Here is a 25,887-nt window from a genome sequence, read left to right as displayed (position 1 = left end):
ATCGCAAATCCCGGTGGCTGGTGCACGTAGACCTCCTCCTTCAAGTCGCCGTTAAGGAACGCCGACTTGACGTCCATGTGATGAACACGCCAGCCCTCCTAGGCAGCTAGCGCAAGGAGGAGTCGCACGGACTCCATCCGTGCCACGGGAGCAAAGGCGTCGTCGAAGTCGACCCCCTCCTGCTGCACGAAACCTCGTGCCACCAAGCGAGCCTTGTGCTTGACGATGGCACCGGCTTCATCCCTCTTCAGCTTGTACACCCACTTAAGGGTGATCGCGCGATGACCACGAGGAAGGTCAGCAAGCTCCCAGGTGCGGTTCTTCTCAACCGCATCCATCTCCAACTGCATCGCGGCGCGCCATGCCGCGTGTCTCTTGGCCTCTGCAAACAACCGAGGCTCGCCGTCGTCACACGCAAGGTGCAACTGCGCCTCTAGGTCATGAGGCACCGGTCCCGACACCGGCTGGTCGCCGAGAAGGTTCTCCATCGTACGGTACCGCAACGGCTCACCGTCGTGGTACGCGTCGACGCGCTCCTCGTCGTGAGAGAGTGGAGTAGCGAGCTCAACCGGGCCATGCTCGACATGAGCTGGTGGTGGAGTAGACGTGCCCAGAGTGGTGCCTGTCGGTGCTGGAGTGCGTGGCGTTGCCGGTTGTGGTGGAGCCAGCGAAGAACTCATCGCAGCCGAGGTCCTGGCTGGAGAGCGCGGTGCTGTCGGAGTAGCAGGCGCCGGGGTCGGTGGAGACTCGGGGACTGGGGTAGACGCGCTCGCCGAAGAAGAGCCGCCTACTCCCCTAGCTCCCTCGAAGTGGACGTACTCGATAGAGAAGTCGTCGTACGTTGAAGCCGAGCCGTCGTCCACCGCCTTGTCCCACGCCCATCCTTGCCCTTTGTCAAACACAATGTCACGCGCCGTGCGCACACGCTGTGTCTTCGGGTCGAGGATGCGGTAGGCATTCGAGCCCTCCGCGTAGCCGATGAACACTCCCGGAGTGCTCCTGTCGTCGAGCTTGCTGATGTGGCCAAGCTCCTTGGCAAACACGAGGCAGCCAAAGACCCGCAAGTGGGAGACCGCCGGCTTGCGCCCATGCCAAGCCTCGTACGGCGTTCTACCGTCGAGCGCCTTGGTAGGCGAGCGGTTGAGGATGTAGACGGCCGTCACCACCGCCTCTCCCCAGAAGACAGCCGGCATCCCCCTCTGCTTGAGGAGGGCCCGAGCCATCCCCACAACCATCTGGTTGCGCCGCTCGACGACGCCGTTCTGCTGTGGGCTGTACGGCGCGGAGTAGTGGCGCTGAATGCCCTCGTCAGCGCAGTACGACGCGAATTCAGCCGCCGTGAATTCGCCGCCGTTGTCGGTGCATAGCACGCGCAGCTTGCGGCCGCACTCCGCCTCTGCAGCAGCCTGCGCGTGCCTGATGGCGTCCGCAGCCTCTCCCTTGCTGCCGAGGACCATCACCCACATGTAGCGGGAGAGGTCGTCGACGAGTAGCAGGAAGTAGCGTCATCCTCCCGGTGTGGCCGGTGTCACTGGGCCACACAAGTCCCCATGCACAAGCTCGAGCCTCTCCTTGGCTCGAAAGCTAGCCCGCTGTGGAAAGGGGAGTCGCCTCTGCTTCGTCAACACGCAGACGTCGCAGAGCTGCTCCACATGGTCGAGGCATGGCAGGCCTCGCACCATCTCCGTGGCACTGAGCCGCTTCAGGGCCTCAAAGTGAAGGTGCCCGAAATGCTCATGCCACTACCACGCCTCGTCGTCCCGACGAGCAGCGAGACAGAGGGGTTGTGCCACCTGCACGTTAAGGACGTAGAGTCGATTTGCGCTTCTGGATACCTTGGCAAGAAGGCGACGACGATGATCCCAAATCCTCATGACTCCGTCCTCAATCACCACGCGCGAACCGTTCTCATCCAGTTGTCCCAAGCTGATGATGGAGTTCTTCAACGCGGGGATGTAGTAGACTCCAGTGAGCAGCCTGTGCTCACTAGACACGGTGGTGAAGATGACGGAGCCGACGCCCTTGATCTCCATGCCGAAGGCATCCCCAAACTTGACGGAGCCTCGGACGCTAGAGTCAAGCTCGGTGAAGAACTCCCGTCGACCGGTCATGTGATGGGTGGCACCGGTGTCGAGACACCACCCGTCAGTCTTGTCGTTGCCGGAGCTATCGCCGAGGAGGGCGTGTGCTTTTGGCTCATCGAGGTGGAGGAGAGCCGCTGCGGCCGGTGCCGCTGGAGGTAGCTCAATGCTTGCATGTGCCATGAACAGAGCTGGCTCCTCCTCCTCCGCCTGTGCGACATGGGCCTGGCCGCGTCGTGGCTATCGGCAATCCTTGGCCCAATGGCCGAGCTGGCCGCAGTTGCGGCAGGCGTCGTCCCGTGCTGGCTTGTGCCTGCCGGCGGCGCCGCCCTGGGCGCCTCCGCGGGCATCACCCTCGGCACGTCCTCGCGCCCCGGCCTGGGCGTCTCTACGCGCCTTGCGTGGCTTGCCACGCTTGCGGCGGCCTGTCGCGGAAGAAGGCTCCCCCTTCTTCTGGTCACCTTGGCTGGCAAGCCACTGCTCCCGAGTGAGAAGGAGCTTCCCGCCAGTGGTGATGGGCCCCGAGAGGGACTGTGGCTCATCGCTGTCGACGACCTTGAGGCGACCTATCGCCTCCTCGATCGACATCGTGGAGAGATCCAGCAGGGACTCGATCGAGCGAGCCATCTGCTTGTACTTCTCGGGGACACAACGGAAGAGCTTTTCGACAGCTCTCTCCTCGCCGTAGGTGTCGTCGCCGAACTGCACCATCTTCTGCAACAGAGTGTTGAGACGGAGAGCAAAGTCATCAACGTCCTCACCTGGCTTGAAGGCCAGGTTCTCCCACTCCTTGCGAAGTGCCTGCAGTGTGGACTTGCGGGCGCGGTCGCTGCCGATGCGTGCCGCAGTGATGGCGTCCCAAGCCTCCTTGGCAGTCCGCTTGTTGGTAAGAGAGAACTGCATGTCGGGCGGGACTGCAGCGATGAGGGCATCCAGCGCCCGTCGATCTAGGTCGTAGTCGACGTCACCGTATTGGACTACCTCCCACATGTGCCGCACCTGGAGCTTTACCCTCATCACCGCAGCCCACTCGACGTAGTTGGTCTTGGTGAGGGTAGGCCACCCACTGTCGGGACTGACGTCCCTGACAACAGCCTGGAGCCCGTGGTAACCACGGTACCGATCCGGGGAGAGAGAGCCACGCTGCCTGTGAAGGCCGCGCTCTCCATCGACCCGTCCGCCACCGTTGCCGTGCGCGCCTCCTCCAGGAGCACCGCCGCCGTGTGCGCGTCCTCCAGGAGCGCCGCCGCCGTGCGCGCCTCCTCCAGGAGCGCCGCCGGCGCGTCCGTGCCTGTCTGGGCTGCCGCCGTGCTCGTGGGCATGCGCGGCTGCCCCAGGAGCGCCACCGCCGTGCGCGCCTCCTCCAGGAGCGCCGCCAGCGTGTCCGTGCCTGTCTGGGCTGCCGCCACGCTCGTGGGCGTGCGCGGCTGCCCACTGCGCCGCCCACGCTCACGCTGCCTCCCTCTCTAGCAGCTAGAGGTTTGCGTCGGCGGTGTCGTCAGCGGAGATGGAGCTGCCGATGCTGCCGCGCAGAGCCTCGACCTCCGCCGCCGCCGCACGCGCTGCATTCGCCGCCGCCGCTGCCTCCGCCTCCGCTCTGGCTGCTGCCAGCTCTGCCGCTGCTAGCCTCGACGCCCTTGCCGTCGCCGCAGCGGTCTCTGCCGCCGCTCTCTCGCATTCCTCTGCCGCGGCAAGTTCGGCCTCCTGCCGACGCCGAGTGCTCGAGGCGACCGAGCGCTGAGACTGCTCTGCGGACATGACGCGCTACCGGGGGGCTGCTGCGTGGGGAGAGGGCTGCTTCAGACGAGCTGCGCGGGGGAGGAGTGAGCAGGAGCGGCCGGAGCTGCTGCTTGCAGCTGGGGCTGTTGTGTGGCTGGGAGAGAAGATGAGCAAGAGATGCTCAGGCTACAGGATAATACGGCTCTGATACCAGTTGTTAGTCGCTGAATTCTCACCCTTGGTAGTAGGAGAATTCTTACTCTCATCGAGAGAGGATGACACTAGGAGTTGGGGCAATTTTCTTGTCTATTTTTCACACAAGCTCACACAAATGCCATGCCAACCTGAGGGGTTGGGGTTACATATTTATAGGCTGCTAGCCAGCCAAGCATATGCCAAAATGCTAGTCTAAGATGCTAATATGCTGTCCTAGCTAAGATGCTGTCCTCTAGTCTAAGATGCTGTCCTCTAGTCTAAGATGCTGTCCTAAAAACAGAAAAACAGCCACAAGGACCATGTGGGCAGCATAGCCCCACAAAGACCAGCCACACATGAGACTTATCCATCAGATACTTCATAATATGAACATGTACTGATAGTTCCACTCAGACTAACCATGGCCTTGAACTAGTTTTGTTGACCGCCATGCATCATTATCAACCAAAACAAGAGAACAAAATTAAGTGAGATGTGGTGAATCCTTCAGGATTCCTGAGCACCACATGAATGCCATACGTGTAAGCCAAACATGCAGAATAGCGTACAACAGTTCTTTCTCACATGTGCCACAGTTGGTGCACACACACACACACAGAAAAAAAAATCTGCCATAGAACCTGACTGCCGATGCTTCCAACTTTGAGACTCAAATCTCAAAATTAAACGTTGAAACAGTTCCAACTCTTCACAGGTATACCTTAACCTTTTGATAGCATAAGCTTAGCTGGTACAACAAGGGGTGGATGAGCTTGACTACATAGATAACAGTTGGTGCCAAAAACCTGTGGCCACTCCGTCCACTATCAGCAGGCGCTTGTCCAGCAGGCATGGGAGTGATGATGAGTGAATGACAATGAGCGGAAGAAAACTTTGTACTGTGTTTCCAAAGATTCTAGTAGCACAGCAGGAAGGACAATTGGAGGTCGTCCCTTCTTCCTGGCCCAACCTTGAGGGTAGAAGGCTTTTGTAGGATTCTAGGCTATAGCAGCCCAAATATGTGATCTTTGCGTACATTAGCTCGCTTACCTACCCGCACAGGTAACTCAAGAACTTAACTTTTACATACACAATTTTATATACTAACTCCATCTTGAAATATAAGATAACCAAGAATTCAAAATATATCTCAAATTATAAAGGATTCTAGGCTCCAATCACATGCTACCTAGTTGCCATAAGTGTTTATTGTCAACCCAACCAATGAACCACCAGGCTCAAATATGGTAAGCATAATATCTCCCTACTTTTTAAGGGAGAGTCAACATGTGTCTTTTGCTTTCCTATAATATATTCCTTGGATACCTTATATTTCAGGATGGAGTGAGTATTAACTAGTAATAAAATATAATATTCCTCAAAAGAAACCAAAATATTCCAATTTAAGGATCATTGGCTTTTGTCATTATATCTCATATTTGTGTCACAGTGTGACATATGCATGCATGGTTATTCTTTTGGTTGCAGACTTCCAGCACTACGGGAAACAGTTACTTTGCCGAGTGCCCCAGGCACTCGGCGAAGCCCCAAATACACTCGGCAAAGACTTTGCCGAGTGTAACACTCGGCAACTAGCACTCGGCGAATTTTCCATCGGCAAACAGATGTTTGCCGAGTGTCAAATATCGGGCACTCGGCAAAGGGTTTGCCGAGTGTCAAAAAACACTCGACGAAGTTAAACCCTCATCGAAAAGGGGCTAACGGCGTCCACGGTAACGGAGAGTTTGCCGAGTGTCAGAAGGAAGACACTCGGCAAACATATTCAACTTTCCCGAGTGCCAAGACTCCAACACTCGGCAAAGAGGGGTCACCCCGCACCATTTTACTACGTTTTTGCCGAGTGTTAAAGCCAATACACTCGGCAAACATCTACGTTTTTGCCGAGTGTTTGGGCTTTAACACTCGGCAAACATTGCACACTAGGCAAAAAATTGCCAGAAAAACAGAAACTGGCCTCTTTGCCGAGTGTTAAAGCCAAAACACTCGGCAAAGGACCTCTTTGCCGAGTGTTACACTCGGCAAACTGTCCAAAACCCCCCTATTTTTACTGTTTTGTTACGTATAAAGGACCCCTCTCCAACAAAAATCACAGGCATGTATATTACATCACAGGCATATATTAAGCATCACAGGCACACAAATAAGTTCTAGTTTATTTGAGAAAGTAATCCACAAGTTCTAGTTTAAACAAGTAATGCACAAATAATCCACAAGTCACTGAGGAGGAGGCTCTTGGAACCACTGCGACTGATCCGGGTCTTGTGGTTGAGTATTCGAAGCCGCCGATTGATTCTGCACATAGGAGAAGACATGTGTGAGACAATATTGATATCATTTGAGCTAACTAAGGAACTTGTCTAAGTTAAAGTATTCAATCTAATGTGTCAAGTGACTCATAGGAGTAGTTGTGGGTGGCTGACGTGAAGGGAATAGCATCGGTGGCGGTGGCAAAGATTGACCCATGCTTGAAGCAAAATTCTGCATGTATTGGAGCATCTGGTCCATCCTCATCCGATTTTCTTCCTCCATCCTCTGCCACTCGGCCTCTAACCGCTCCACCCTTGCCTCCATCTCCTCCCGTTGCTTCTTTCCAGCTTCCACCTGGGCCTAAAATATTTCATCGCAATGCTACAATGCAAAGCAATGCAAAGCTAAAGTACGTAAGAACCAACGAATGATGAATGGAAGAGAAAGAACCTGGAGAGCCTCTATCTAGAACTGTGTAGTGGTCGGCCATGGGCGTATCGTTGGGCTCGAGTCCATGCTCCTTGCTCGGATCTGGGAGAGAGTGGGAGTAGAGGCCGTGTCGATTACGCTGTCGCCAATCCAATACCGACCATGCTTCTTGCCTCCTACCACCCTCATCACGATTTCTCCATCAATATCCTGGGAGCTCGAATCAAACTCTGGCCCGTGAACCTCCCTTGCCATCGCTGTATACTGGGTGACGCGGCTGTGGATGCTTGGATGACTGTACGCCTCAGGCGGGTCCTCCGGGTTGGACACAGAAAAGCGACTACTTGAGAACAAGTTTGTTGAGAACTTACAGCATGTATGGCTCCACCTCGGATAGGTTGGTCAACACATACAACATGATAATGCTCCATTCTTCATGTTTCAAGGTCTTGTGGGTCGCACCACTTGCACTTCCGAGTTGCCCTCGGAAAATGCTAAGGCTCGATTCATCTCCGTCGGCATTGTAACGAGATGGTGGATTATGCACACTAGGAAGGTTGTCGGCATAGTATTTTGTTGTGAAGTTTGACACCTCCTCCAGAATGTATGCCTCTGCAATGAATGCTTCAATTTTGCATTTATTTTTACATTTAGATCGAAGAACCTTTTGACATCTCTCAATTGAATAGAACCAACGGCCTTGCACAGGCCCCCCCATTTTTGCTTCATACGTGAGGTGTAGAATCATATGCTGCATCAGATTGAAGAAGCCGGGTGGAAAGATCTTCTCCAACTTACAGAGCAACACAGGCGCCATTTTTTCCATTTCTGCAACCACGGTACGAGATAACTCCTTGGCACAAAGCTAGCGGAAGAAATTGCTCAACTCTGCTAGCACCTGCCAGACATGCTCAGGGACATAGCCTCGAACCATCACCGGGAGTATGCGCTCAAGCCATATGTGGTAATCATGACTCTTGAGCCCGTTGACTCGCATAGTAGCTAAGTTCACTCCTCTCTTCAGATTCGCTGCATACCCATCAGGGAACATTAACGTTTGGAACCATTCTAGTACCTCCCTCCTTTGGGCCCTCGTCAGGATGAAACCGGCCTTAGGCTTTCTCCATGACTTGCCGGCTCTGGGAGGCGCCATGTCCAGCTTTGGTCTGTCGCATAACCTCGCTTGATCCACTCTAGCCTTAATGTTATCCTTTGTCTTATCAGGAATGTCCATGATTGTACCAAAAATTGCCTCAGCGATATTCTTTTCAGTGTGCATTACATCAATATTATGTGGAAGAAGAAGATCATCAAAATAGGGGAGGTTCCACAAGCATGACTTCTGAGTCCAAGCATGTTTCTCACCATATCCCACAAAACCACCTTCTTGTTTATTGACCTCGAGAGCGTCTAACTGAGCACGAACCGCGGCTCCTGTCATCATCTGCGGTGCAGGGTCTATAACAACGACATCTTTCATAAAGTTCTTGATGTCTAGTCTGAATGGATAGTCAGGAGGGAGGAATTATCGATGTTTGTCGAACGAAGAATACTTGCCATCCTTCGTCAACCAAATGAACATCAGAGAAGCCTTGCATACTGGGCATGGGAACCTCCCGTGAACACACCAGTAGCAGAAAATCCCATATGCCGGCAAGTCATGCAGGGAGTACTGGTACCAAACATGCATTTTGAAGTTTGTCTTTGTAGCTCGATCGTATGTCCATACCCCTTCTTCCCAAGCACGGACCAAATCATCAATCAAAGGCTTCATGTACACACTCAAATTATTCCCCGGATGTTCTGGAATTATCAACGACAATAATATGTTCTATCGTTGAAAGAGGACGCTAGGGGGGAGATTGAGGGGGATAATGAACATGGGCCAACAGATGTACGGGGCAGCCGTCATTCCGTAAGGATTGAACCCATCTGTTGCCAGTGCAACACGTACATTATGAGCCTCTAGAGCTTTCTCAGGATGAATCTCATCAAACCTTGTCTAGGCTTCACCATCGGATGGGTGTACCATCTTCTCAGGATTGTATCGACGTCCGTTTTTGTGTCATGTCATCTGTTTCGCGGATTCCTCAGTCATGTAAAGCCGTTGGATCCTCGGTATGAAAGGAAGGTACCGTAGGATCTTCACGGGGATTGCGAGCTGCCTCTTCTGACCATCATCAGAGTCTACCTCTAGGAACCTAGACGGTTCGCACTTCACACAGTACTTTTCTTCCGCATACTCTTTCCTAAATAAGATGCATCCCTTCGGACAAGCATGTATCTGCTCGTATGGCATCTTAAGTGCACGAAGGAGTTTCTGTGCCTCATACATGCTCTTTGGCAAGATGTGACCATCCGGGAGCAGGCTGCCAAAAACTGCCAGCATAATATCGAAGGCATCTCGACTCAAGGTAAACTGAGACTTCACGGCCATTAGGCGTGCAATGGCATCCAGTTGAGAAACCTTGGTATGCCCGTGAAGGGGTTGCTGTGCCGCAGACAACATGTCGTAATACGCCTTTGCGGTAGCTTCTGGCTCCTCCCTACTTGCTTCATCGAAGTGTGCTTCATGGTAGTCATTTAACATGTCTCCCACCCCGGCATCATCATCATATTCCTCGATGCGTTGTCTCAAGACCTTGTCTCTTCCACGATCGGCTTCACCATGGTAGATCCACCTGGTGTAGTCTGACGTAAATCCGTTCTTCACAAGATGTTTGCCCATGTCTAGCTTGGTTTGCCGACGCATGTTTCCACATTTGCCACACGGACACCAAGTCGATCTAGCTCCTTTGACGATTGCAAACGCCCGTTCCAAGAAAGCATCCGTCTTGTCAATCCATTCATTGGTCAACGAATTCTGACTAGAGCGGCCCGTGTACATCCACTCACGGTCACCCATCCTCTAGCATATCAGCGAGTAATATATAAAATCACGTTGCATCTACATGTTCCTATAATGTCTATTAGGTAAAGATAGGTCCTAATCCCACCCGAGGACGGCGCACGTGCGGGTCACATGTTGGTTATTGCCGAGTGTCCCATAGAGGCCGAGTGTTGATACTCGGTAAATATTAAATATGCCGAGTGTCTGATGGTTGCCGAGTGTTGACACTCGGCAAATCGTAAATATGCCGAGTGTAATAGTATGCCGAGTGTCTCGGAGGAAACACTCGGCAAAGCTGCCGTTTGCCGAGTGCTTGATATATTGCACTCGGTGTCGATGTTTGACCACCGATAGCCTGCCACGGGGGTCCCTGGGGCAGTATGTTCGGGCTTCAGCGTATACAGAACTCGACGGTTAACGCAAGAGACAGTCGATTTATCCTGGTTCGGACCCTCGATCTTTGATCGAGTAATAGCCCTACGTCCAGTCGGCGTTAGCCTTTGCGTTGGATTGATTGTAGTGTTGTATTGTACAATTGTCATCTCCAACTCCCGATCCAAGGAGCCCTGCCCTCCTTTATATAGTCAGGAGGCCAGAGTCCTAGTCGGTTTACAATGAGAGTTCCTAGTAGGATTACAGAATAAAACCACTACTAGCATTACAGGGAAAGAATCCTAGTTAGGCTAGTTCTTCTCCCTTCCTTGCGGGGTATCCCGTGGGTCCCGCACCGACACTCGGCAAACATAAAGCACTCGGCATTTTCACTGTTTCCCATAGTGCAGTTAGTTTAACTGTATTTTGGACAAGGATGATTCCCACAACACCCCTTTCTTCAATGGTCACAGCTCAAGATTCAGAATGACTTTGTCCATTACCCTGTGTGCCGTTTATTTAGAAAGTAATGTGTGCCATTACAAATGAATAACTCCTTACTCTCAATGACATGTTAGAGCTTAATTAAAACGTAAGAAGCATATACCTTAGTTTACTACTTCCCATTTGCTGGATAGCTAGACATACGTATATGCTAGTTGATGTAGTTTACAGAGTCATTGTCTTGCTTGGATCCCGTCAGGTGTTTGGTTATCTAGCGTTATAGTATTAGCAAGTCCGATGCAAGTAACAGCTATACTTATTGTGCACTGAACTCCCTCTACTCCCAAGGTGTTTGGTTATCTTTCTCTGAGCGCAAGAATCAGCCTGATAGCTATTTTGGTTATCGAGATACAAAAATCACAAGGCGAAGCATCTGTGCCGTTTGGAACCTGGAACAGTTTCTGTTGTGCACTGTTTTCAACTAAGTTAGCTGCAGAATTTGGAAAAGTGTTCTATAAGGAAGTTGCGGAGAATTTTATAAGCTTTCCAACGGTATAAGCTACAACTTCATTGGATTAACAGAACAGGAGTTACAACTGTTTTACGGCACTGCTGTTTTTCTGCTTGCGAGGAATTCCAGATTTCTTGTTCTTGCCATACACAAGAGTATCATTGAGATGACGGAATGTCTAGATATTAGTTAGATCATCTGGAAGAAGGTGCAAGCTACCTTTTTGTGTCCCCTAGTTTATCTTTTCTTAAGGGGGTAGCCAAGTTGAAGAATTTGCAAGGTGAAGTATCCTATGTTCTAGTTTGCGTAGCGGAAGCGTGGTGGTACCCAAAGATGTTAGAGAAACTTAGAGTTTCAATGAGGTTTGGTTAAAGGTTCAACGAAGGTTTATTCAAGATCATCAAGATTTTGGTAGAGCTACTGGAGAAGCTTTTAAGTTAGTTTGGATGAATAGACCTCAGCTAAGTGTTTGAAGGAGTCCGAGAAGAGGTTGGACTAAAACCTATGTATTAGCTTTGTTGGATCAGGACAAGAGCTTCATATCTACAATGACGCACCTTGTTAGGGTGTGGAATGTGCCCTTATACTAGAGGAAAAGAAGTGGCTTATTCATTAAGTCAACTAAGGAAGCGTGAGTTGAACTACCTAACATGTTATCTAGAGTTATCCATTGTGGAGCATGGAAGTGCTATCTTCTTGGAAGTAAAAGTAATATATAGGATGGTCACAAGAATCTGTGGTTGTGACATCACTCAATGGAGATAGAATCTGTGTAGAAGTGGTAGTGCAAGCTCAGCCTACAGCCATAGTGAACCAGCTAGACGGTGAAGCCAATAAACAAGATCGTGTCATGGAGGAGTTCCCAGATGTCTTCCCCGATGACTTGCCAGGTATGCCACCTGACCGAGACATTGAATTCATTATTGAATTATTACCTGGAACTGCACCAATAGCTAAACGTCCATATAGAATGGGGGTTAATAAATTAGAAGAGCTTAAGAAACAACTAAAAGAGTTGCAAGAAAAAGATTTCATACGCCCCAGTTCTTCCCCATGGGGGGCACCTGTGATCTTTGTGGATAAAAAAGATGGTAGTCAACGGATGTATGTGGATTACCATTCACTTAATGAGGTTACAATCAAGAATAAATACCCTTTGCCTAGGATTGATGATTTGTTTGATCAGTTGAGAGGAGCCCATGTGTTCTCCAAGATTGATCTCCGCTCAGGGTACCATCAGCTAAAGATTCAAAACTCGGACATACCAAAGACAGCATTCACTACATGGTATGGATTGTATGAGTATACCGTTATGTCTTTTGGATTGACCAATGCACCTGCATACTTCATGTATCTGATGAATAAGGTGTTCATGGAGTTTCTGGATAAATCTATGGTGGTATTCATAGATGACATACTGATATTCTCCAAGACTGAAGAAGAACATGCTGAACATATAAGGTTAGTCTTACAAAAGCTTAGAGAACATAAGTGTATGCTAAGCGGAGCAAGTGTGAGTTTTGGTTGAAGAAAGTCTCTTTTCTGGGTCATGTTGTCTCCAATGGTGGAATAGCAGTGGATCCAGGCAAAGTGCAAGATGTATTGAATTGGAAACCACCAACCACTGTAAGTGAGATTCTTAGCTTTTTGGGATTGGCTAGATACTACAGAAGGTTCATTGAAGGTTTTTCCAAGCTAGCCAAGCCTATGACAGCTCTGTTGGAAAAGAATGCTAAGTATATATGGTCGGATAAATGCCAGGCAAACTTTGATGAGCTAAAGAAGAGATTGACTACAGCTGCAGTATTAATTCTGCCCGATTTAAGCAAGAACTTCTCTATATATTGTGATGCATCCTGTTTGGGCCTTGATGTGTGCTTATGCAAGAAGGAAGAGTGGTGGCATATGCATCTAGACAATTGAGGAAGCATGAGTTGAATTACCCTACTCATGACTTGGAATTGGCAGCTGTGGTTCATGCTTTGAAGATCTGGAGACATTATCTAATTGGGCATAAGAGTGATATCTATACAGATCATAAGAGTTTGAAGTATATCTTTACCCAATCAGATTTGAATCTGAGACTACGTCGTTGGTTGGAATTAATCAAAGACTATGACTTGGAAGTGCATTATCACCCGGGAAAAGCAAATGTCGTAGCTGATGCACTTAGCAGGAAGAGCTATGCTAATGGACTTGAGACGACAATTATGTCAGCAGAGTTGTGTGCTGAAATGGAGCATCTCAACTTGAGTTTTGTCACTAATGCAATGGAATTGGTGATAGAGCCTACTTTAGAGCAAGAGATACGCAAAGGTCAATTGGAGGATGAAAAACTTAAGGAGATAGCAGAGAATGTAGTGCTTGGAAAGGCACCAGGATTCAGAATGGATGAGAATGGCACTCTTTGGTTCGGAAAAAGGATATGTGTACCTAAAGTGAAGGCTATCCGTGATGCAATTCTGCAAGAGGCCCATGAGTCTATTTATTCTATACATCTCGGAAGTACCAAGATGTATTTGGATCTCAAGGAGAAGTATTGGTGGTATGGTTTGAAGAGAGATGTGGCAGAGTATGGTTTTGTGTGACACTTGTCAAAGAGTGAAAGCTGAGCATCAAAGACCTGCAGGGTTACTACAACCAATGAAGATTCCTGAATGGAAATGGGAAGAAGTTGGTATGGATTTTATCGTAGGTTTGCCCCGCACTCAAAGAGGTTATGATTCAATATGGGTAATAGTGGATCGACTCACCAAGGTTGCCCACTTTTTACCAGTCAAGACTACCTATACAGGTGCAAGACTAGCAGAGTTGTACATGGAAAGGATTGTATGTTTACATGGTGTTCCCAAGAAGATTGTGTCTGATAGAGGCACTCAGTTTACATCGCAATTCTGACATAAAGTACATAGGTCTTTGGGGACGAAGTTGAATTTTAGTTCTGCTTACCACCCGCAAACTGATGGACAGACTGAAAGGATCAATCAGATTTTGGAACATATGTTGAGAGCCTGTGCACTACAGTATGGTGATAGTTGGGATAAAAGTCTGCCATACACAGAGTTCTCGTATAACAACAGTTATCAGAAGAGTCTTAAGATGACACCTTTCGAGGCGTTGTATGGACGTAAATGTAGAACGCCTTTGTTCTGGAATCAGACTGGTGAAACTCAAGTGTTTGGACCCGATGTCCTTAGAGACGCGGAAGAACAAGTGAGAATGATTAGAGACAATTTGAGAGTGGCTCAGTCCCGACAGAAGAGTTACGCTGATACTCGCAGAAGAGAGCTGACTTTCGAAGTTGGTGATTATGTGTACTTGAAGGTGTCACCAATGAGAAGTGTGAAAAGATTCAATATGAAGGGAAAGTTAGCACCAAGGTATATAGGACCTTTTAAGATCCTAGAGAGACGTGGAGAAGTAGCTTATCAGTTGGAACTGCCTGAGAGTTTGTCAGGTGTGCACGACGTGTTCCATGTTTCCCAATTGAAAAAGCGTTTGAGGGTACCAGAAGAGCAGATTCCTTTGGAAGAACTTACTGTTAAGGAAGATCTTACTTATGAAGAGTATCCGATAAAGATCTTGGAAACTGCCGAAAGAGTTACAAGAAGCCGAACTATAAAGATGTGCAAGGTGCAGTGGAATCGGTATACAGAGGATGAAGCTACTTGGGAAAGAGAATAGGATCTGAGAAAGTCTTACCCACAACTGTTTGAGTAAGCAATCATCCGAATCTTGAGGACGAGATTCATCTTAAAGGGGGTAGAATTGTAACACCCAAAATTTGCCTCTTTTGAAAAATGGGTTTAAAATGATTTAATTCTGTATTTTGTGCTCATGAAATGTAGAAATAAATAAATTTCTCATGAATTTAAAATTTATCATAAAATAGTAACATATATGTGCATTCATGTCGCTGCATATTATTTTGTGGTGAATCCTTCAGGATTCCTGAGCACCACATGAATGCCATACGTGTAAGCCAAACATACCAATTGATTGCGACAAAAGATAAGGGAATTGCTAGTTATAAAGAAATTTCCCTACATGCAGAATAGCGTACAACAGTTCTTTCTCACATGTGCCACAGTTGGTGCACACACACACACACACAGAAAAAAAATCTGCCATAGAACCTGACTGCCGATGCTTCCAACAAATCTCAAAATTAAACGTTGAAACAGTTCCAACTCTTCACAGGTATACCTTAACCTTTTGATAGCATAAGCTTAGCTGGTACAACAAGGGGTGGATGAGCTTGACTACATAGATAACAGTTGGTGCCAAAAACCTGTGGCCACTCCGTCCACTATCAGCAGGCGCTTGTCCAGCAGGCATGGGAGTGATGATGAGTGGATGACAATGAGCGGAAGAAAACTTTGTACTGTGTTTCCAAAGATTCTAGTAGCACAGCAGGAAGGACAATTGGAGGTCGTCCCTTCTTCCTGGCCCAACCTTGAGGGTAGAAGGCTTTTGTAGGATTCTAGGCTATAGCAGCCCAAATATGTGATCTTTGCGTACATTAGCTCGCTTACCTACCCGCACAGGTAACTCAAGAACTTAACTTTTACATACACAATTTTATATACTAACTCCATCTTGAAATATAAGATAACCAAGAATTCAAAATATATCTCAAATTATAAAGGATTCTAGGCTCCAATCACATGCTACCTAGTTGCCATAAGTGTTTATTGTCAACCCAACCAATGAACCACCAGGCTCAAATATGGTAAGCATAATATCTCCCTACTTTTTAAGGGAGAGTCAACATGTGTCTTTTGCTTTCCTATAATATATTCCTTGGATACCTTATATTTCAGGATGGAGTGAGTATTAACTAGTAATAAAATATAATATTCCTCAAAAGAAACCAAAATATTCCAATTTAAGGATCATTGCACTACTGGAGGCCGCGGCTTTGCCGAGTGTTTTTACACTCGGCAAAGAGCCCTTTGCACTCGGCAAGCACTCGGCAAAGTCCGCTCGGCAAAATTTTTCTCGGCAAAGGGTCTTTGCCGAGTGCTTTTTATGGGGGCACTCGGCAAAATAAAAAACAATTTTGCCGAGTGCTTGGGGCGGCACTCGGCAAATATTTTCGGCTGTTGCACATCGGCCGTTAACGGTTATTTTGCCGAGCGCCTGACCTAGCACTTGGCAAAAAAAAAATTATTTTTTTTAAAAATTACTTTGCCGAGTGCCCAAGGCCAGGCACTCGGCAAAGTTTTTTAATTATTTTTTTAAAAAATACTTTGCCGAGTGCCCCTGTCCAGACACTCGGCAATTTTTTTTTATTTTTTTAAAAAAATTACTTTGCCTAGTGCCCTAGCCCAGGCACTTAGCAAAGAATTTCTGGATTTTTTTAAAAAAAATACTTTGCCGAGTGCCCCTGCCCAGGCACTCGGCAAAGTTTTTTTATTTTTTTTAAAAAAAATACTTTGCCGAGTGCCCCTGCCCAGACACCCGGCAAAGTTTTTTTTTTTAAATACTTTGCCGAGTGCCCCAGCCCAGGCACTCGACAAAGAATTTCTGGATTTTTTTTGGAAAAAACTTTGCCGAGTGCCTTGTCCATGGCACTCGGCAAAGACCCCGAGAATTGTAATTTTTTTTTACATTCCATTGTAAGAGACAATATATATACATCAATCATCACATCTATATCACCAACCTGCATTATATATCACAAGCACACGCATATTTAATAAATCCATCGAAAATCCATCACAAATGCACCAAAGTTCAACATCACAAGTTTATTATTACAAGTTCAACATCACAAAGTTCAACATCTCTACTGCGGCGACGGAAACTGCAGGTGTGGCCCCCTGGACAGCGGTGAAGGATCGGACTGCGGCGAAGGGTTGACGTGATCAGCCGCCGGTGACACGCTAGCGGGATTGTTTGAACCCGCCGACGGAGGCTGCACAAAAGAGAAGAGATTGCATGTGTTAGACTAAAAATTGAAAATTTCGACAGCACCTCCCCTGCACGGAGAGGTTTCCAACCTGCAAGAAACAACGGCACGAAGGCCGACAATCACAACGGCACGAAGGCCGACAATCCCAACAGCACGAAGGCCGAAAATCACAATGGCGGTCTAGGGTCCTCAAGTGATCACATGTGGAGATGTCTGGGTTTTTGGCATCCGACGTCACAATTTGCTCGAAACCTTTACAATTTTTTACCACAGCCTCCACATGTGATAACACGACGCCTCGACAAGTTTCATGATTTTCGGACTTTGTTTGCATTTTATATAATTTAAAATCACATTTCCGGCAAGTACCTCGACATGTTACGTCAACGAGATACTCGAGATTTCATGTGACTTTCTGGATACGGCCTAAACATACCCTAAATATCATGAGTATCAATTTTTGGATGACCAAAGTCCATTATTCCATGTACCTGCAGTTCAAATTTGAAATATCCCAAACAATTAGACGAAACGAAATAAACTAATGAAATATATCAAAAAAAGTCAAAATTGCCCCAAATTTTAAAATAGAGTTTTAAATACTGTCACAAGGCCACAGAAAAAAAATTTGGGCCCAAAATAAAAAAAAATTTGCCGAGTGCCATGTGGGGCACTCGGCAAAGTGGGCTTTGCCGAGTGCCGGCCCAGGGGGCACTCGGTAAAGCTGATTTTCAAAAATAAATTTTTTTTTGCCGAGTGCCTGACGCTGGCACTCGGCAAAATAAGTTTTAAAAAAATAATTTTTTTTTTGCCGAGTGCCCAAGGTTTACACTCAGCAAAATAAGTTTTTAAAAATAATAAAATTTTTTTTGCCGAGTGCCATCCGTTAGGCACTCGGCAAAGTCTGACGGCAGATGCCCGCTGTCACGGGCCGGCCACCTTTTGCTGAGTGGGACTTTTGCCGAGTGCCGCGGCACTCGGCAAAGCCCAGATTTGCCGAGAGCCAGGCTTTGCCGAGGGCATGGCGCTCGGCAAAGCCACCTTGCTTTATTTTGCCGAGTGCGGCACTCGGCAAAATATTTCTTTGCCGAGTGCCCCGATAAAAAGCACTCGGCAAAGTCTCAGGCACTCGGCAAAGTACAGTTTTCCAGTAGTGTTGGCTTTTGTCATTATATCTCATATTTGTGTCACAGTGTGACATATGCATGCATGGTTATTCTTTTGGTTGCAGACTTCCAGTTAGTTTAACTGTATTTTGGACAAGGATGATGCCCACAATGCCCCTTTCTTCAATGGTCACAGCTCAAGATTCAGAATGACTTTGTCCATTACCCTTTGTGCCGTTTATTTAGAAAGTAACGTGTGCCATTACAAATGAATAACTCCTTACTCTCAATGACATGTTAGAGCTTAATTAAAACGCAAGAAGCATATACCTTAGTTTACTACTTTCCATTTGCTGGATAGCTAGAAATACGTATATGCTAGTTGATGTAGTTTACAGAGTCATTGTCTTGCTTGGATCCCGTCAGGTGTTTGGTTATCTAGCGTTATAGTATTAGCAAGTCCGATGCAAGTAACAGCTATACTTATTGTGCACTGAACTCCCTCTACTCCCAAGAGATAAGCCAACTTGTGCACTGAACTCTATACTACCACTTCACGCATACATGTCCCTTTTCCAAATTCTGGTTGCAACATCAATTCCATCTACAACTGATCTCGTATGCACGTGCAATGAGAGCATACACGACAAACTTGTGGCGGCTGCGGGGTCAACATACCCAGTTTATAAATACTTTCAATGATCATCAGCGGCTATGTACTTGTGGTTAGTTTGCATAATTATGTGTATAGTTGCTTGCTATTGCAATGCATGACTCTGAACATATGATTTCGATATTAAGGTTGTGCTGATATTCTGGAGTGCGGCAATCACAAGGATACTCTATTGTGAGAATCCAATACCTTCAGACTGGTATCTGATTCTAACAAGATCAGACAAATTGAGTCTGTTTAATCTACTCCCTAACTTTCACAAAGACTTGTCACCCTATATATATTGTACCGGTATACTTTTCACTTGTTTTTTTTAATGGATGGCCATGAGACTGTCTATTTCATTGATAAAGAAGTTTTTACATATCAGCAAGAACCAGAATACAAATAAATAAATATTCTCATGCTATAGAGCCACTAAATGTTTTGTCCTTTCTACCATCCAAAGCCATGTTTCCTTCTTTATTTTCGCTACCAACGCACTAGTTGGGGACTCGCTGTACTGGAACTCTCTCAAGTTTACTTTCTTTCCTACCAGCCATGATCCCTCCCTCCTAGATCCTGCCACCACCGTTGCACCTGTTCTTCCTCGACGCCCCCACTCCTACATCGTCGTTCTCCAGTCAAAATCCAGGTACACCTACTTATCACTTTTCAGCACTATTTCTCTTTTTCTTTCCTTTATTATCTCTCCTTCACACACTGTTCCTAAGATTTATTTCATATCATGCAGGTCAATCACTATTTCATTCATCGATATACCAATTATGAGGCATCACATCATAGGTTTGAACCCACAAGTTGATGATGTAGTTAAAGATCATAAAAGTAAAAGCTGGTGTAATAATGCAATATAGATTTTGTTGCTTGGATCCCTTGTTCGATGGAACGGAATCTATTCAACCAATGGTAAGCACGCCGCCTCTTACACATAAGCATTATAAGTACTACATTCAGTTTTTTTTCCATATATACATATATATAGAGAGAGATTGAGTTTGATGCAAGTTATAGCAGACATATTTGAAATCCAGAACGCGACTCTATTAGTAATAAGAAGGTGGGGATCCCATGCATTCCAAATGCCAGCTGATTCCTAGCAGGGCGACTCCTCTCAGTTATTCCGTTTACAGTTATGGTTGAGAAAGGCCGATTAATTTCAACCTGCAATTCATGAACTTAATACTCTTCACACCCTCCAACTCTCAAGACTACTATGAGTTTACGTCCCGATCAGCTACAATTAATAAAGTTGTCAAATTAGGAAAAACAAAAATAGGACACCACAAATCAACATGCAGCAATGTTTTCCTGCTGATTTATATGGAACATTATATTGTTGAGAGAAAGAGTCATATACATTCAGCCTAGTTAGTGGGGTCATAGAGTTCCTCTTAGTTTTTCTATCCACATGACACCATGCCATGCATATGAAAATCGTGCATTCATGCTGGGACCTGCTTTTGTTCTAGTAAGGGGCTCTGTTTGTTTTTTTCTTCCATAATGGGCGAATCTGAATTTCATAACTTTCGCAATGAAATTACAACCACCTGACTGCTCAAGTTCAAAACAACCACAGCAGCACAGGGGATTCTGTGACTGTTTCTATCACCAGATAACACTCAATACTACAAGTTGAAATCCAAAGCTAGGTTCTGTTTTTGAGTCCTCTGGGAAAAAAAGGGGCTCTTTTTTTCATTTACAAGTTGAGAATTTCACCCATACTATACAGTTGAAGGCTGTAAATACTCTGTTTTTTACCACTCTTCATTCATACTATATCAGCTTATCAATTGATCACTCTGTAGCACCACATTGTCAAATCATGGCCTAATTAGGCTTAAAAGTTTCGTCTCGCAAAGTAGTCGCAATCTGTGCAATTAGCTATTTTTTTAGTCTATATTTAATACTCCATGCATGTGTCCAAACATTCGATGGGATATGGTGTAAACTTTTGGGTGAGTAACTATACAACGCCTAAGTTCATTCAGTTCAACTACATACACTGGATCAAGTCAAGTCAACGAGGCATGGGATGGGACAATATAATTAACCATCCTGATAGCTACTAGGCTGCAGCCTGTATGCATGGAGGATGTAGCAAAGCTTGACAGGTGTCATATCAATGTCTGAAATTCTGACTATCGAGTTTTTCTTGACTGCATGCCATTTGTCATGCTAATTATTACTATTTCCCATGTTTCTAATGCTCTCCATCAAACGTTAACAAGTTATAAGCTAGTACTATTAATTCCAGGACACTTTACCTGTTATGAAGACTTTGAGGCTGGGAATGGGATGGTTACAATTACAGGAAAGTTTAGATATTAGTACATCAACATTCTAGCTTGTGGGACACAGCATTTACAACTTTTAAGCCTTAATTTCTGCCACTATTTACTTTCTGCAGATCCATTTTCTTTGCTTATCACACATATTATACTCTAAAGGTAACATACTTGTGTCCCTTTCTTGTCACAACTCATGATGCAATAGCTGTCTGCATACGAACGGATTGATGTACACCTTCAAAGGAGTTCCTTCCCATCATTTCTTCCTTACGCCCATATATCTTCAGGGATCATCATAGAGGTAACCTCAAGTGCCCCTGCCATTTCAATATCTGTGAAATCTATCAAATATTCTGGCGTGCTTTGCACCATGAATAAGTTTTCAAAGCTTTCATCCTGAATTCCAAGGACATCATTATGAACAACTGTTGACCCACTAATGCTTTGGTTATGATTGGCAATTGGTGCACTATATTTTGTTGTCTCAACAACATATGGATGGATTATGTCATCCTTCTTGCAAATGTGCTGGCCGTAATAGTCAACATCGAACAACCTCACTGTTCCAGCGCTTCCATCTGATTCCTTCTGTTGAACTGTCTTAGTTGCAAGACACCCTTGGTCTTTACTATTGGCACATCTATAGTAGCTCCTGATTAAGCATGACATCATTATTATTTTTTATTATACACAAAAGGCAAAATATTATTCATCCACATAGATGAGAATATGTATGGCTGCAATTTTTTTTTCTCGAAAACGTATGGCTGCAATTTTGAGCTACAATATATGTGCACAAAGCTAATCATCCACACCTATTTTTTTTGAAAGGACGGCAAAAGCTTTGCCGCAAATTTGATTAGAAGAAAACATAAAAAAGGTGTCAGCGTAGTTTTTTGAGTGGAAACCGAGCAAAAAACCACCCGACTAGAATACAACATGAGAATCCAAATTCAGTATAGAAAATATTATATATATATATATGAAGTACATCAATACATATGTTTTATTACATACCTAGACTGCTTTGCTTTGGAGATCCACTTCTGTCCATACTTCCTCCATTGATATCCATCAAAGTGTGGTGCTTGTGTCACAACCGAACCTGTGTGTTGTGCATTCTTCCTAAGAGAAGGGATAAATATTTTAAGCACCACAGTAAATGATATATAGGTAAACATATATATGCTCTTTTGCTATATACCTTCTCTTATTTCCAATTTGTTTAGCTTCCTCCCCCAACATGTGACTATCCACGTTATCCTTGCCACCTTTTCTTCTATATTTGATAAGATCGGCCTGTTTATATCACCAAGTTCGAGAAAGGAGATAACCTTACTTAAGGAACTGAATATATCGTGAAAGAGTTGCTGCGCAAGCTTCTCCTGCCTACTACAGGGATCAAGTGTTGGTAGGATAAGGTTATGTAGCTCCATCACGAGGGCCCTTTGGTGTTCAATCTCATTGATCACCACTTGGCAGCCACTATGAGTGGAAGATTCAAAGATGTTCATTTGATGCTTTCTCAAATATATGTGGCTATAATAGTTGGACTTTGGAGCTGAAGGTGCTAGGTATATGCAGCTTTAGGCATCTATTTATACATGCGAGTAACATCACACAGTATGAGCATGGTGGAGGGAATGGATCATTTTTTCAAATTTTCTCACTGGAAAAGACTAGGGAGAGTACTGTGTCCCTATCCATCAGTAGTATGGTAGAACTAAAGGTGTCATTCAAGATCCTGTTTTTCTCAAACTGATGCATAAATATACATAGATCATGATCGTTGCGTAATTTTCATTCGATGCACATGTTTAATTACATTATGTGTGATGGGCCTAGGAGACACATTTGAAGTAGTACATAGTAATCACAACCAGAATTTTAGGCTTCTCCTAGTGATATGGGCTTCTCCTAGTGTTTTAGCATTCAAAATTTAGTATAAACTTTCTCTATTAAATGTCTCCTAGTGTGGATTTCCATGTGCTATGACTAGTGGTAGTGTTTTAATACTACTTAAAAACACTACGAGAATTCCACTATTTTAGTAGTGAATGTTATTATAAGGTCAGATGATGATTATTAAATTAATGCCACACTAGTGGTACTAGTGTTTTAAATTGTTGGAGGAAGATAAGTTAGTATGAACTTAACTGTTGATCGCCAGATGATAAGGATTATTGACATATCTAATGCATAAAAAATGCAACTGATTTATTCATGTATAGAATATAATAGAGGTGATGCATAAAAATTACATTTGTAAGAAAATTGCTGTCCCCATAAGTTATTTGATTGTGTGAATAAGCATTTTTGTTAGGTCACTTGTTTAGCTTGAAAATCGCTGACTAGATTGTCATTAGTTTTTATTCCTGTGGTCGACATTTGTGATACAACCAAGGACTTGGCCAATCATGCAGGATCGACGGCAGTGTCTATATCGCTCACATGGCGTAGACACTCATGAAAGGAAACATGTACATGCATGGGCAATAATTCTAGAGGCTGTTATAGGGAGCAACGTTGCTGTAACTACACCGGCCGTAGGACAGGGACATGCTTGGTTGGACTCTAATAATGGTAAATGACACCTAGTTATTTGGAAATGAATGCAAAATAAACTAGCTAGTTAATTTCATCTTTTACATACAGATGTGCTATGATGAAGTAGGTTATCATCATTTATCATCGGTTCAAACTTTAAACTTTGCGTAAGATAAATCATTACATGAAATTCAATTTATGTTAATCCTCATACATGCACGAGAAAAGAACTGCTGGTACACAGGAAGCCTGTTGAATAATTAAATTAAACAGTAAGTGATTGTCAAAAACATGTTGAGAACCATGAAAATTGCATGTTATGTGTTCAAAGATCATAGATACTTCATAATATGAACATGTACTGATAGTTCCACTCAGACTAACCATGGCCTTGAACTAGTTTTGTTGACCGCCATGCATCATTATCAACCAAAACAAGAGAACAAAATTAAGTGACATGTGGTGAATCCTTCAGGATTCCTGAGCACCACATGAATGCCATACGTGTAAGCCAAACATACCAATTGATTGCGACAAAAGATAAGGGAATTGCTAGTTATAAAGAAATTTCCCTACATGCAGAATAGCGTACAACAGTTCTTCTCACATGTGCCCAGTTGGTGCACACACACACAGAAAAAAAATCTGCCATAGAACCTTACTGCCGATGCTTCCGACAAATCTCAAAATTAAACGTTGAAACAGTTCCAACTCTTCACAGGTATCCTTAACAGGTGATGATGAGTGGATGACAATGAGCGGAAGAAAACTTTGTACTGTGTTTCCAAAGATTCTAGTAGCACAGCATGAAGGACAATTGGAGGCCGTCCCTTCTTCCTGGCCCAACCTTGAGGAAGAAGGCTTTTGTAGGATTCTAGGCTATAGCAGCCCAAATATGTGATCTTTGCGTACATTAGCTCGCTTACCTACCCGCACAGGTAACTCAAGAATTTAACTTTTACATACACAATTTAAATACTAACTCCATCTTGAAATATAAGATAACCAAGAATTCAAAATATATCTCAAATTATAAAGGATTCTAGGCTCCAATCACATGCTACATAGTGCCATAAGTGTTTATTGTCAACCTAACCACTGAACCACCAGGCTCAAACACTACCGGACTCCTTGAGTTTGCCGAGTGCCCGAAACACTCGGCAAATACCTAAAACACTCGGCAAATTGTTAGCCGAGTGTAACACTCAGCGAATAGCACTCGCCATAAACAGTTCTGCAAAGCCAACTTTGCCGAGTGCCATTTATCGGGCACTCGGCAAACATTTTGCCGTGTGCAGTTTGGCTCTCGGCGAAAAGAAACAGTCATAACGCTAGACCCGCCGTTAACAGCAACTTCGCCCGAGTGTCAAATGGGCAAGGGCATTGGGCAAATCTTTTTTTGTAAAATATTTTTGGTTTTTAGAATTCCTTTTCGCCGAGTGCTGCACTCGGCAAATGATAAACATATGCCGAGTGTCTCACTGTCAGACACTCGGCAAACATTTTTCAAACAGTATTTGGGTTTTTTAAAAATCCTTTTCGCCGAGTGCTGCTGTCACACCCAATTTTAAGGATAAAATTGAATGCACATACTCATGTGTGCCCAGAAAACAGTCACACACACAAGTCGACAAATCATATAAAGTATCATCACGATTGTCTCTTACATCAGATCCATAATACAACTTAGTCTTACATCACACAGCGGAAATTAAAAGATAATAAATTCTCGTGGGCTTCATCACAGGGAAGGTCAACTGGTTGACCACAAGCCTAAAAATCCTCCGGGAAATCCTCATACCCGTTGTCATCTGTTACCCATCCGGGATTTTTATCCAAATAAGAAAATAAACAAGTGTAAGTACATCCCGTACTTAACAGCTAACATGGGGTTATGAAGCTCAAAGAGGGTTGACACAGGTTTACTGCAGTTAGCATTTTTAGTAGTCAAGCTTTTATTCTCAGGTATTATCAAGTTATGCTTAAGCTCCCATTTAATCCCATAAAAACATATATCAGTGTCAAGTGTACCATATATCATCATAGAACAACTTAAATGATCAACAACAAGTATTCAGTTATTCTGTGAGTTTTTCGGGCCGCTCGTAACCGTGAGCACGGCTGTTATAAACAGTTTGTTACCCTCTGCAGAGGTGGTGCACATTCACCGCGAGTCGTGATCCCCATATGCCCGGGTTAATTACTCCCATGTCACTACCAAGGTGAGCGGGCAGGGTACACTATGAAGCCATTTCATAGGTTTCCCTAACAATTAGGGCCGCTAGGTTTCCTTGGCAGGCAGATGTAGGAACCCCCCTTTCCTATGGCACATATCCATCGCGGCTATACTCATAGGAATAGAGGCAGCCCTATACCCAACGTGGCAAGCCCCATTTGCGCCAAAAAGGTAACCTCTAACTAGCTAGGAACGATCCTATTACTGA

General features: G+C 45.3%; 1 long non-coding RNA gene and 2 pseudogenes across 1 annotated transcript; 1 reads left to right on the top strand and 2 right to left on the bottom strand.

The window, feature by feature from the left end:
• Positions 1–6,392: 6,392 nt before the first annotated feature.
• LOC136531020 (uncharacterized) lies at positions 6,393–9,420 on the bottom strand (annotated as a pseudogene).
• Positions 9,421–19,160: 9,740 nt separating this feature from the next.
• LOC136531022 (uncharacterized) lies at positions 19,161–23,456 on the top strand. Its single transcript, XR_010777951.1, has 4 exons — positions 19,161–19,239; positions 19,339–19,514; positions 21,102–21,197; positions 23,320–23,456. It is a non-coding gene; the product is annotated as an uncharacterized lncRNA (long non-coding RNA).
• Positions 21,164–22,410, bottom strand: LOC136531021 (probable WRKY transcription factor 67; annotated as a pseudogene).
• Positions 23,457–25,887: the final 2,431 nt, after the last annotated feature.

This window comes from Miscanthus floridulus, unplaced genomic scaffold (assembly GCF_019320115.1).
Source record: "Miscanthus floridulus cultivar M001 unplaced genomic scaffold, ASM1932011v1 fs_263_1_2, whole genome shotgun sequence".
Taxonomy (NCBI): Eukaryota; Viridiplantae; Streptophyta; class Magnoliopsida; order Poales; family Poaceae; genus Miscanthus; species Miscanthus floridulus.
This window is presented reverse-complemented; position numbering and strand designations above follow the sequence as displayed.